This window comes from Camelus bactrianus, chromosome 6, assembly GCF_048773025.1.
Source record: "Camelus bactrianus isolate YW-2024 breed Bactrian camel chromosome 6, ASM4877302v1, whole genome shotgun sequence".
NCBI lineage: Eukaryota > Metazoa > Chordata > Mammalia > Artiodactyla > Camelidae > Camelus > Camelus bactrianus.
Genome location: NC_133544.1, coordinates 89,775,490 through 89,785,410, shown reverse-complemented (window position 1 = coordinate 89,785,410; position 9,921 = coordinate 89,775,490). Strand labels below are relative to the sequence as shown.

Genomic DNA, 9,921 nt, shown 5'->3' with positions numbered 1-9,921 from the left:
TTTTGCAGCTCTCAGTGACTCTGCAGGGCGGCCAACTTGTGGAACCACCGCAAAGCTTAGCATCCCTTCATTTCATCCAATGAGAACAAAGCGTTCTAGTCCCACCGTCTCCTTACTTCACGGCATCACCCCTCAGCGCCGTGTGTTTTCTGAATGCCTCGCACTCTGAGTCTGCCTGTGTACATCTGGATGTGGGGAAACACCACCAACATTAATTACTTTGAAAACCAATGGCTGGTAAACACTTACAGAAACTTAGCTGCACTAACATATATATAAAACAGATAAACGACAAGATTATACTGTACAGCACAGGGAACTATGTTCAACATCTTGTAGTAACTTGTGGTGAAAAAGAATCTGAAAACAATGAAGCATCACGCTGTGCACCGGAAATTGATGCAACATTGTACACTGACCATACTTCAATTAAAAAATATATATATACGTGTACACACACACACACACACACACACTTAGCTGCATTTTCAGACTTAGTTCGAGGGACTAAGGGCACATATTTTTCCATCACTGGGGACAATGGCTGTGAAACGGCTCCTTCATCCTGTCGCCTCGGCCGGCGCTCCCACCCCGATGAGGAAACCGCTCAGGCCTGAGACTGGCCCACAGGCGGCTTCTATTTACCACGGGCCCCGGGCCTTTCCAGGCTGTTTCTCTCCTTCCTCCTCTGTGTCTGCAGAAGAGAAAGAAAGGATTCAAGAGAGGTCTGACTGCTAGTTCTTCCTGCAACTTTCTGTTTTCTCACTCCAAAAACCACATGCTCCAAACTCAACCGCTTATTCCCGATTCCTGAATCCACCGTTTGACTTTTTTTTCTAAAGACAATTTTTTGGGGAGCAGTTTGGGGTTTATAGAGAAATTGAGGGGAAGGTACAGAGATGCCCCGCAGGCCTCCTGCAGTCACATGCAGGGCACCCCTCCTTGTCAGCATCCCCCGCAGACGGTACCTGTGTGACAACGGATGAACTGACATTGATATGAGCCCATAGTTTACGTTAGGGTTCACTCTTGGTGTTGTACATCCTGTGGGTTTGGACCCGTATCTGATGACGTGTATCCATCATTATAGCATCTTACAGAACAGCTTTACCGCCCTAAAAAATCCCCTGTGCCCCCCCCATTCATCTGTCCCCCGGCCCTCACTGTTGGCAACCACTGATCTTTTTTCTGTCTCCATAGTTTTGCCTTTTCCAGAATTCACAGAACTGAGATCACACCGTACGTGGCCTTTTCACACTGGCTGCCTTCAGTTAGTAACGTGTATGTGAGATTCCTCCACGTCTTCTCATGACTTGATAGTTCAATTCTTTTTCGCTCCGAATAATATTGCGCTGTCTGGATGAGCTACCGTCTGTGTGTCCCTTCACCCACTAAAGGACATCTCGGTTGCTTCTGAGTTTTGGCAATCATGAGTAAAGCTGCAATAAACACCCGTGGGCATGTCTTTGTGTCCTTTAGGCAAATACCAAGGAATATGATTGCTGGATAAGAGCATGTTTCATTTTGTTAAGCTGCCAGACTGTCCTCCACAGTGGCCGGACCATCTGCGTCCCACCGGCAGTGAAACAGGGCCTTGCAGCTGCACACACCAGTTGGCTTTCAGTGTATCAAGAAGGCCACGGGGTTTGCAGCAGTGGCTGCAGCACTAGCTTCCTGTTTAAAACAAAAGAAAGAAACGGGGGGGGGGGGCAGCAGAGAAGGAAGTGAGTGGATCCCGGCTGGATGGATTTGCTTTGCATTTGATTCCCTTTGGTCGGCTGCGCCCACAATTCAGGCAGTTGGGATCGAAAGCCGGCGGGTGGTGCCAACCGGCCGGTGGTGGTGATGGCAGATGAGGCTGCCAAGGGTGCTCCCCTGCCTCCAGGCTGCCTTTCCTTTAGAGTTGCTGCTGTACTGAAATTAGCACAAGCCCACCCCCAGTTTTCACAGATCTGTTTTAAGGTGGGGGTCATTTTAGAGAGCAAGACTGCAATATTCCTGCCGATGATGTGGCTTTTCTCGTACCCATCTCCCCTGAGGAACCGTCGCAGGATGGAGTCCTGTGGACCCGGGCAGGTCACCTTATTTGTGAGTGTGTTCCTGTTGCCAAGGGAATTAGATCAGTTCATGCCCGGGTGAGAGGCTAGAGGCCTCCGAGGGCAGAGGACGCAAGGTCAGCGAGCCTGGCTCTGAGCTGAGTGACAGTGACCACACCAACCAGCAGGACGGGTACCCAGAGGTCCCCCACCCCCACCCAGAGCTGAACATCCCCGGCCTGGGAGCTGAAGGGCTCCGTGAAGCTTTTCTCCATCACTGCTTCAGACCCAGAAGCTCCTGGCTTCCTGAAAACCTGCAGCCTTGACCCCCCAGCATCTTTTCCCTCCACGTGTGTTGCTTCTTCCCCTGTTCCCTGTCCACTGGGCAGTGAGGACAATGCAGGTCGTCGCGACACAGACTGCGCGTTCTGATGGCTGTTCTGCGGGGGCATTGATCAACCAAGGGGACACCAGGTTTCTAGGAAGCTGGGTTTATGTGAAAGTATTGCTGTATGTGAACGAGCACATACAGTTACCTGTGGCAGGTAGGATGAGCCACGTAAGAGAAAAACTGCTGTCTGGATACGTTCATGTCCATACGAATGAAATCCTAGGGACAGTCCATCCTGTTACATTCACTACTCCTAATGCAGATTGGTCTTTTTTTTAAATTGAATTATAGTTGGTTTACAATTTTGTGTTAATTTCTGGTGTACGCATAGTGATTCATATATATATATACATTTATATAGTCTTTTTCAGATTCTTTTTTGTGATAGTCTATTACAATTGAATACAGTTCCCTGCGTTATACAGTAGGACCTTGCTGTTTATCCATTTTATATATAGTCTATATTTTATATACACTATATAGCAGAGGGAACATTTTGACGATTCTTGGTGCAGTAAGTTCTTAACCTCTCTCGGTGGTGGTCTTGATCTGAACAAAGTGGAGCATTTTGGAGAAACTCTATAAGGCTGAACACTTCTCCCAGGAGGCGGGAATTGAAGCAGAGGCCTGGCCGGGTGGGCGTGGCTTGTGGGCTGCTTTTGGTGCTGGACGGCAGGCTGCATGCAGGTGGAGCGCCTGGCAGGAGGTCTGAGGGCCAGAAAGGCTGGTACTTGAATCTCATTCGTTAGCTGGGAGATTTTGTTAATTATTCCACTTCCTTCGGCTTCTGTGTCCTCATTTGTAAAACAGAATGGAACAGTCTCCGCTATTCTTTACTGGTTAAATTAGCCTCAGGATGGAAGGGGAAGTGTGTATAGGCTGCCTGTCACATTGCAAATGCTCAATAAATGGGAACCATTATTCTGTTTGCATCTAAGGGAACATACGCGTGTCCCTCTGGGAAACGTCTGGGACAGTAAAGCAAATAACAGAATCGCCCGGGACTACATCCCAATGTGATTCCATTTTCTAGTGTTTATCATTGTCATTATCTACTTCCTGTGATGCAGCTGTGGGACTGACTGAGCTCCGAGAGAAAAATGACTTCACACTGGCAGGTTAAGAGATGCCCCTTTTAAATTTGGTTGAGACTTGCTGGCTCTTTGTGTGCACAGAAAGATGAGCTCAGAGGCTGGGGGCGGGGCAGGTGACAGCCAGCCCATCCCCTGGCCATGGGCGTCTCCCCACTTGCTCTGAGACCGTGATGTCACCGCCTGTGGACATCTCCAGGTGAGTCAGGGCATGGAGGGACCAGGGTGTCATGTCATGATGAGGCAGCAGTGGGCCCTTGCCCTCCTTGGATAGCGTGCAGGGTTGCTCCTTGATGAGAAACTCAGCCCAGAGCTGGCGTGGGCAGCGCAGCAAACAGCTCCAAGTCATCACCATCGTATTAACACCTTCTGCCCTTTAAGAATTTCTGAGTCGGCCATAAAATCTGGCCGAAGATAGTTTTGCCCGAGAACGATTTGTTTTCTTTGCACCTACAAACCATCAGACACCACTTTCTAGTTTTCTGTTTTTAGAATGAACCAAACAAAACCATTTAATTTGTACTCAATGCAAATTCTTTGCTATTGCTTTAAAATGAGCTATCTTTCCTACACTGGATGGTGGTTACTTGTTAATTCTTTATCCATATTTGGTAGCTCAAAAGGCCCCCAAAATGGACGATTTGGTTTCAAGAGCCTTAGGCATCCTCTGAGGCCGGTGAAGAAGCAGGAAAGGAGGCTGGTGGTCGGGTCCCACGTGGCCACGTGGCCTTGTCCTCCTGTGGTTTCGTTCAAGCTGTCGGCCATCTAAGGGGAAATTAGAAAAATGAGGCGTCTGGGGAGCGGTGGCAACGTCCTCCAGGGCATTCTGAGCAAATTCTTTCTTGTCTCAGACTCTGCCCCTGAGGCGGGAGACGGTAACAGTAGCCGCCAGTGTTTTTTAACATCTGTGATCTAATACAGAGCGGCAGCTTTGTCCCTCTTCCCTTTCTCCTCCCTTCCCTCCTCTTCCTTTCCTCTTTGTGGTGATTGTTCTGGTCAAGTTCTGTCTCTCGCTTATTTGCAAAATGGGAACCACAAAACTCCTCTCAGGGACCTCGTGGGCGTTAGACAGACACCAGGGGTGACTGCTAGTTGCCAGCAGGGCCGCTGCTGTGGCGGGAACAAGCCTGCTGGTACCTGCGTAAAAGGCTGGCGGGATTCCCGGGTGCCGAGCGCAGCCTTTGATTGCGAGCCAGGCAGGGGTGGCTCTTCCAGGGGGATGGCCCCCCTGCCGGCAGGCCTGTCGCTTGCTCACTCCGGGCTCCCAGGGGTTGTCAAGGAGACCGTCAGAGCAGATGCCCTGAAACTGCCTAAGGCATCTCTCGAATATGGGAAGCCCAACCGGGGCTCCCAGACTCTAAACCAGGGCCCCACGGAGCTGAAGAAGATCGTCCCCGAGCTCCAGACCCTGCAAAGGGCCAACCAACGCCGCCTCGGTAGCTGAGCGCACCTCCACCCGACTCACCCGGAGTGAGGAGGAGGAAGCTCTGTGTCTCACCGCACACAGGCCACCGGCTGCGCCCCCGGGATGCTCAGCCTGAAGCCACGTGGGGTCTGCGCTGTCCTTGGGGTTTCTACGGCACAACATCTTAAGGTGAGAATCGGGCAGAATGAGTTGAACCAGGCTCTCCCAGTCCATCCCAAAGCATTTCAGTGGCCCGAGGCAGAGCCCGTCGGCACTAGCAAAATCGGCACGGAAGGGGTCCCCGGAGGAGTCCTTCACCACGCCTGACGCAAACTGTTGATCAGACTGGCACGCTGGGCTCTGATTAGGTGACGCCCCGCCCGTGCCCTTGCACTGAGTTTGCATTACATGTCACACTGTGCGCTCTCTCCCTCGTCTTCCACCCACCCTCACACTAACCCTAGCTGGGAGGTAATATGACGGCTAATTTTTAGGTGAAGGAACTGGGGCCCATGCGTAGCCAGTGGCAAGGCTGGGGTCTGGACCCAGGTGCATCCGGCTGTCAAGTTCACGGCTTCCTCTGCGGATCCCACCTGCAGCCAGACGACGGCGTGCCTCCCCCCACAGGTGCTCGTCAACGTGCGTTTTCTGCTCAAATAAGTTTGGCAAACACTTGCTGTAAACTTCCATAGCGTGATCCCTTTTCACGAAGAGCCTCTCTCACCTTGTCCAGTTGACTGTGACTGTCTAAGGGGGCAGAGGCAGTTTGCATAGATTCCACGTATGAATGATATCATACGGTATTTTTTCTTATTTAATTATGTTTTAAGGTTTCCCTTTGCATTTATAAAAGCTTACTTCTCTTTTAAGTCATTCATCAGTTTTGCCAATCTCTCTTGATTCCTGGTTCTCCAAGATGAAGAAGCCAGCATGTTTACAATGTCAGGAAAACTGCAGCTACCTTCCCCTCTCAATGATCATTCTCCAACCCTGTGCCGCCTCTCACCTCCTGTGGCATCCTGTTATGTATTCGTCACTCTGGTTTTGCTTCCGTCTTAGTCCCGCGGTGAAACAGGCCATGCTCGCAGCCCGTCCTCTGCTGTGACCTCCAGCCGTCTCTGCAACACGTGTTTGATTTGCAGCCATCCTTCCGTGCGTCTCACAGTGTCTTGTTCTCAGGTCATTGCTCTCAGGCTGGTTTTAAACACACGGCAGCCACTTTCGTCATCGCTGCCCACCTAGCTGTCAAGTCTAGCTTCTGTCCCTCTGGCTTCCCTGGTTAGACCGAGGAGGGCGTCCCCCCGCAGCTCTGGCCTCCTTGTTGGGAGGCCCGCGAAAGCCTTCACTCGCAGTGCTTCGGTGTCTCCACTCGCTCTTTTCTGCCTTCTTGCATCACAGGTAACGGAAGAAAATCCTTTGAGGGAACATTTCAGGGACGTTTATTCTAGTCATTGTCACTGAGACCACTTGTCCCAAATCAGAAGCAGAGCTGACCCTCCTTCGTCTTACTGATCTTGCTTGTTGACGCCGGTTGTGTCCCTGTCTGAGGACTAATAATCTTTATCAAATGTCTGATGGATTTTCTTTCCTAATACAGCCCTTAGCATTGAAACAAAAAGCAGCAAACAAAATTTCTTAGATCCCAGAACAGTAGAGTTTTCTTTCTTTCAAAATAACTCAAATATTTCAGGCAGATTGTGAGGAGAGTTAAGAAGCTGGGCAACGTAGTCCGCACAGCTTCACTGAATGGTGTTGATGCAAATTTTCCTTTATCTTCCTTTTACTGCGAAACGTAAAACACAACCAGAAAATGATGCAGAACGATCGCGTGTTACCAAGTAAATACGTACATAACTGGTACCCAGGTCAAGAAGGACAGCATTGCCTCTCCTGGGGGACCCCTCCTTTGCCTCTGTCCCTAAAGGCGACCATTATCCTGACTTCGATGGAAATCACTTCCTTGCTTCCTTTAGCAACTGAACTCTGTGGCTTAGTTTTGCTGGGTGTGATTTTTATCTCAACGAAAGCACGCGGGAAGTGTCCTTCTGTATCTGGCTTGCTGTATTTAGCTCCTTCCTTTTCTTTCCTGTCTAGCCCAGCACCTTGTGAGGACATTTCTATTCTTGACATCACTTTGCTACTTTCAGTTTGGGGCTGTAACAAATACCGCTACAGTGAGTGTCATTGCGTGAACCTCTTGGGGCACGTGTCCAAGCAGTTCTGTTGAGAACATACGTAGCTGCATCCGCTGGGTCCTACGTCGTTAGCGTCCTCGGCTTCAATAAAGGATGCCAAGCTGTCTTCCAGAGAGGTACTGATGGAAGCTCTTACTGCAGCGTGAGAGCTCTGTCCGCTCACTCCACACCGAAGCTGGGTGCTGTCCACCTTCTCCATTTCGGTCCATTCTGGCGTGTATAGGGCCATCGTACGGTGACTTTAACTTTCCTTAATTATCAGTAAACTGGAGTATCTATTCATGGATTTATCCACCTAAAATCTCTCCATTTTCAATTTGACTGTCATTTTCCTAATTAATTGCTATTAATTAACCCTTGCGTACAGCAGGAAGGAGCCCCTTGTAGGACAATTCCCTGCAGGTGTCTCTCCACACCGCTTTATTTATCTTTTCCCTTCCTGCTGGTGTCTTTGATGCTAGAGGGTCTTAGGGTTATCGTAGGACCATGGACCGAGTCTTTCCCTTTGTAGGCAGCGCTTTTGGCATCTTGCTTGATTACGCTTGTTCTACCCCATGTTCAACAAAACAGCCTTTCATATTTTTGTCTGAAAGCTGCATTGTGTTGCCTCTCGCATGGAGACCTACAAATGTGTGTGCGGAGTGAGGCTGCACGGGTTTCTTCTACTTCTATGTGCATCTCCAGCTGACCTAGCGCCACTTAGTGAAAAGAATTTTCTTTCGCCCAGACCGGCTTTTCCTTAGCTTCACATTCTGCTCATACCTTAACCTCAGTGACGACTCTGAGTCTATGAAATGTGCTGCCCTCTCTCCCAGCCGCCTCCCTGGAACTGGAAAACATGCTGGGAGAAAGCTTCCGTCTTCACTCTGATCCAGCTCAGTAATTCTTGACTTGACTTGAAGCTCTCTGAGGCTCACAAACTCACGTTTGCATTTTGTGTTCAGTTTTTATCTTGACCTCAACAGGAGTTTTACTTCAAATGACCTGCTTCATCGTTACTCAAAGCAGAAGTTCGGTGATTCCATTTTAAATAGAATTTGCAGTATATTTGGAGACGGTGGGAGAAAGTGAGAGGTCGAGGCAGATGCCTTGTATGGGGGGGGGAGTAGGGAATGTGCTAGCTTTGGTGGGCGGTACAGATGCCCCTCCAGCAGACTCTGTGGGGTAGAGGCCGTGCGAGGTGGAGGGAAGGTTCCAGGTTTGGGCTGTTTCGTCAGGTGGCAGGCCCTCCAAAGCTTGTTTAAGCTTGGGTGACTTTAGCTGCAAGTAACATGCAAATAAATTCAAAATGGCTTCAGTGACAAAAAGAAGTGTATTTTCTCACGCATTGTAAATTCTGTTGTCAGAGTGATTCCAGAGTCGATTCATTCATCACCTGCAACATCATTAAGAACGTGGGTTCTCTCCATCGTCCCCGGCATGTTGGCTGCAGGAGGCGGGCTCCCCATAAGCTGCCTGCACCGTCCCGGCACCACACCCGCTGGCAGCAGTGCAGTGAAATGGGAGGCACTGTCTCTTCCCACCCCCCTGTGGTGTCCCAAGGACAACCTTCTCCAGAGGCTTCCAGAAGACCCCACCTCCATGTCTCTTCAATCAATGGTCTGGAACATCTGTGTCTGATCCCACTGCCGGGAAGCAGGGTGGGGCCTCCGTGACGGGTGCAGTCATCCTGTGGGGCTGGCATGTGCCCACTGACCCCCCCCCCACCCCCCACCCCCAGAGAGCTGCTGTGGACTTCTGGGAAGTAGGGGGTCGGGAGGGCATGGCAAGGGGCCATTGGCCTACTGCATGGGCAGGAGAGGAGAGGAAAGAGAGGCTCGTGGACACTAAGGCTTATTAATATGGTCCAGGCCAGGGGTAGGGCCGCTAACATAGGGAAGGGAGGGGGAGTTGAGAGGAGAGATGGAGGAAGTGTTAGGTGGTTAGACAAGTGGGGGCACCAGGCGGACAGGTGGAGGGGAAGGAGGAGGGCCCAGGAGATGGCGTTGCGCCCACCACCAGCTTAAAGGGGCTTTATTTCCTCTAACTGGGCGCCAGCGAGAAGCTGGTTAGAACCTGACAGCAGCAAATGCGCGGTAGCCGGAAGAATCTGACTGGACACGACCCAGTGCTCACTGTAATATGATTAGCATTGCGGTTTAGGCCCCTCCCCGTGGGCCCTTCTGTGTGCATCATGGGTAAGGACGTGTGCAAAAGGGGACAGGCATGACTAAGACCTCCCGGGGCAAGAGCTGCCAGTCAGTCCGGAGGCCACGTCTAAGGAAGGGCGTGAGAGAAGGGGCAGAGGCCACTGCTGTCCGCCCCGGAGCAGCCCGCCTCCCGATCTTGGAGGTGCCCTTGCCTTTGCCAAATAAAACCTTCAAAATCTTTCACTGGCATCTCCTGTCTGAATTCTTATCTTTCGGGTAAGACAAGAACGGGGGTCCCTCCCTTCCCCTTTTTGGGAAACAGGAGGAAGGCAACAGAAAAGCAAGTGGGTGAGACTGGCCCCCAAGCAAGAGCCGGGGGTGGCGTGGTCACTCAGCTCCCAAGAAAAGCGCTCTTAGTCGTGTCTCCCCTCCCCTCCCCTCCCCTCCCTACGTTCATCACGCGCAGCGTTCCAGCAGGTTGGGCTGTGGGGTCCTGGGCCTGAACCGCCCGCCTCCTTCTGCGGGCAGGTCAGCCCCACTCCCGGCCTGTGGACCCGGGGATGGGGGGTCGTAGGAGTGGTGCAAGTTGAACAAAAGTGCTGGGTGTCCAGGAGGTGGGGCTGCCAATACTGCAGGTCCGGGCACCCAGACGGATGTGAACCCTGGTGTAAACC

At 51.2% G+C, this 9,921-nt stretch overlaps 1 long non-coding RNA gene across 1 annotated transcript; it reads left to right on the top strand.

Moving 5' to 3' along the window:
• The first annotated feature begins 1,726 nt into the window (after window positions 1-1,726).
• Window positions 1,727-9,490, top strand: LOC123612646 (uncharacterized). Its single transcript, XR_012507720.1, has 2 exons — window positions 1,727-5,112; window positions 5,418-9,490. It is a non-coding gene; the product is annotated as an uncharacterized LOC123612646 (long non-coding RNA).
• Window positions 9,491-9,921: the final 431 nt, after the last annotated feature.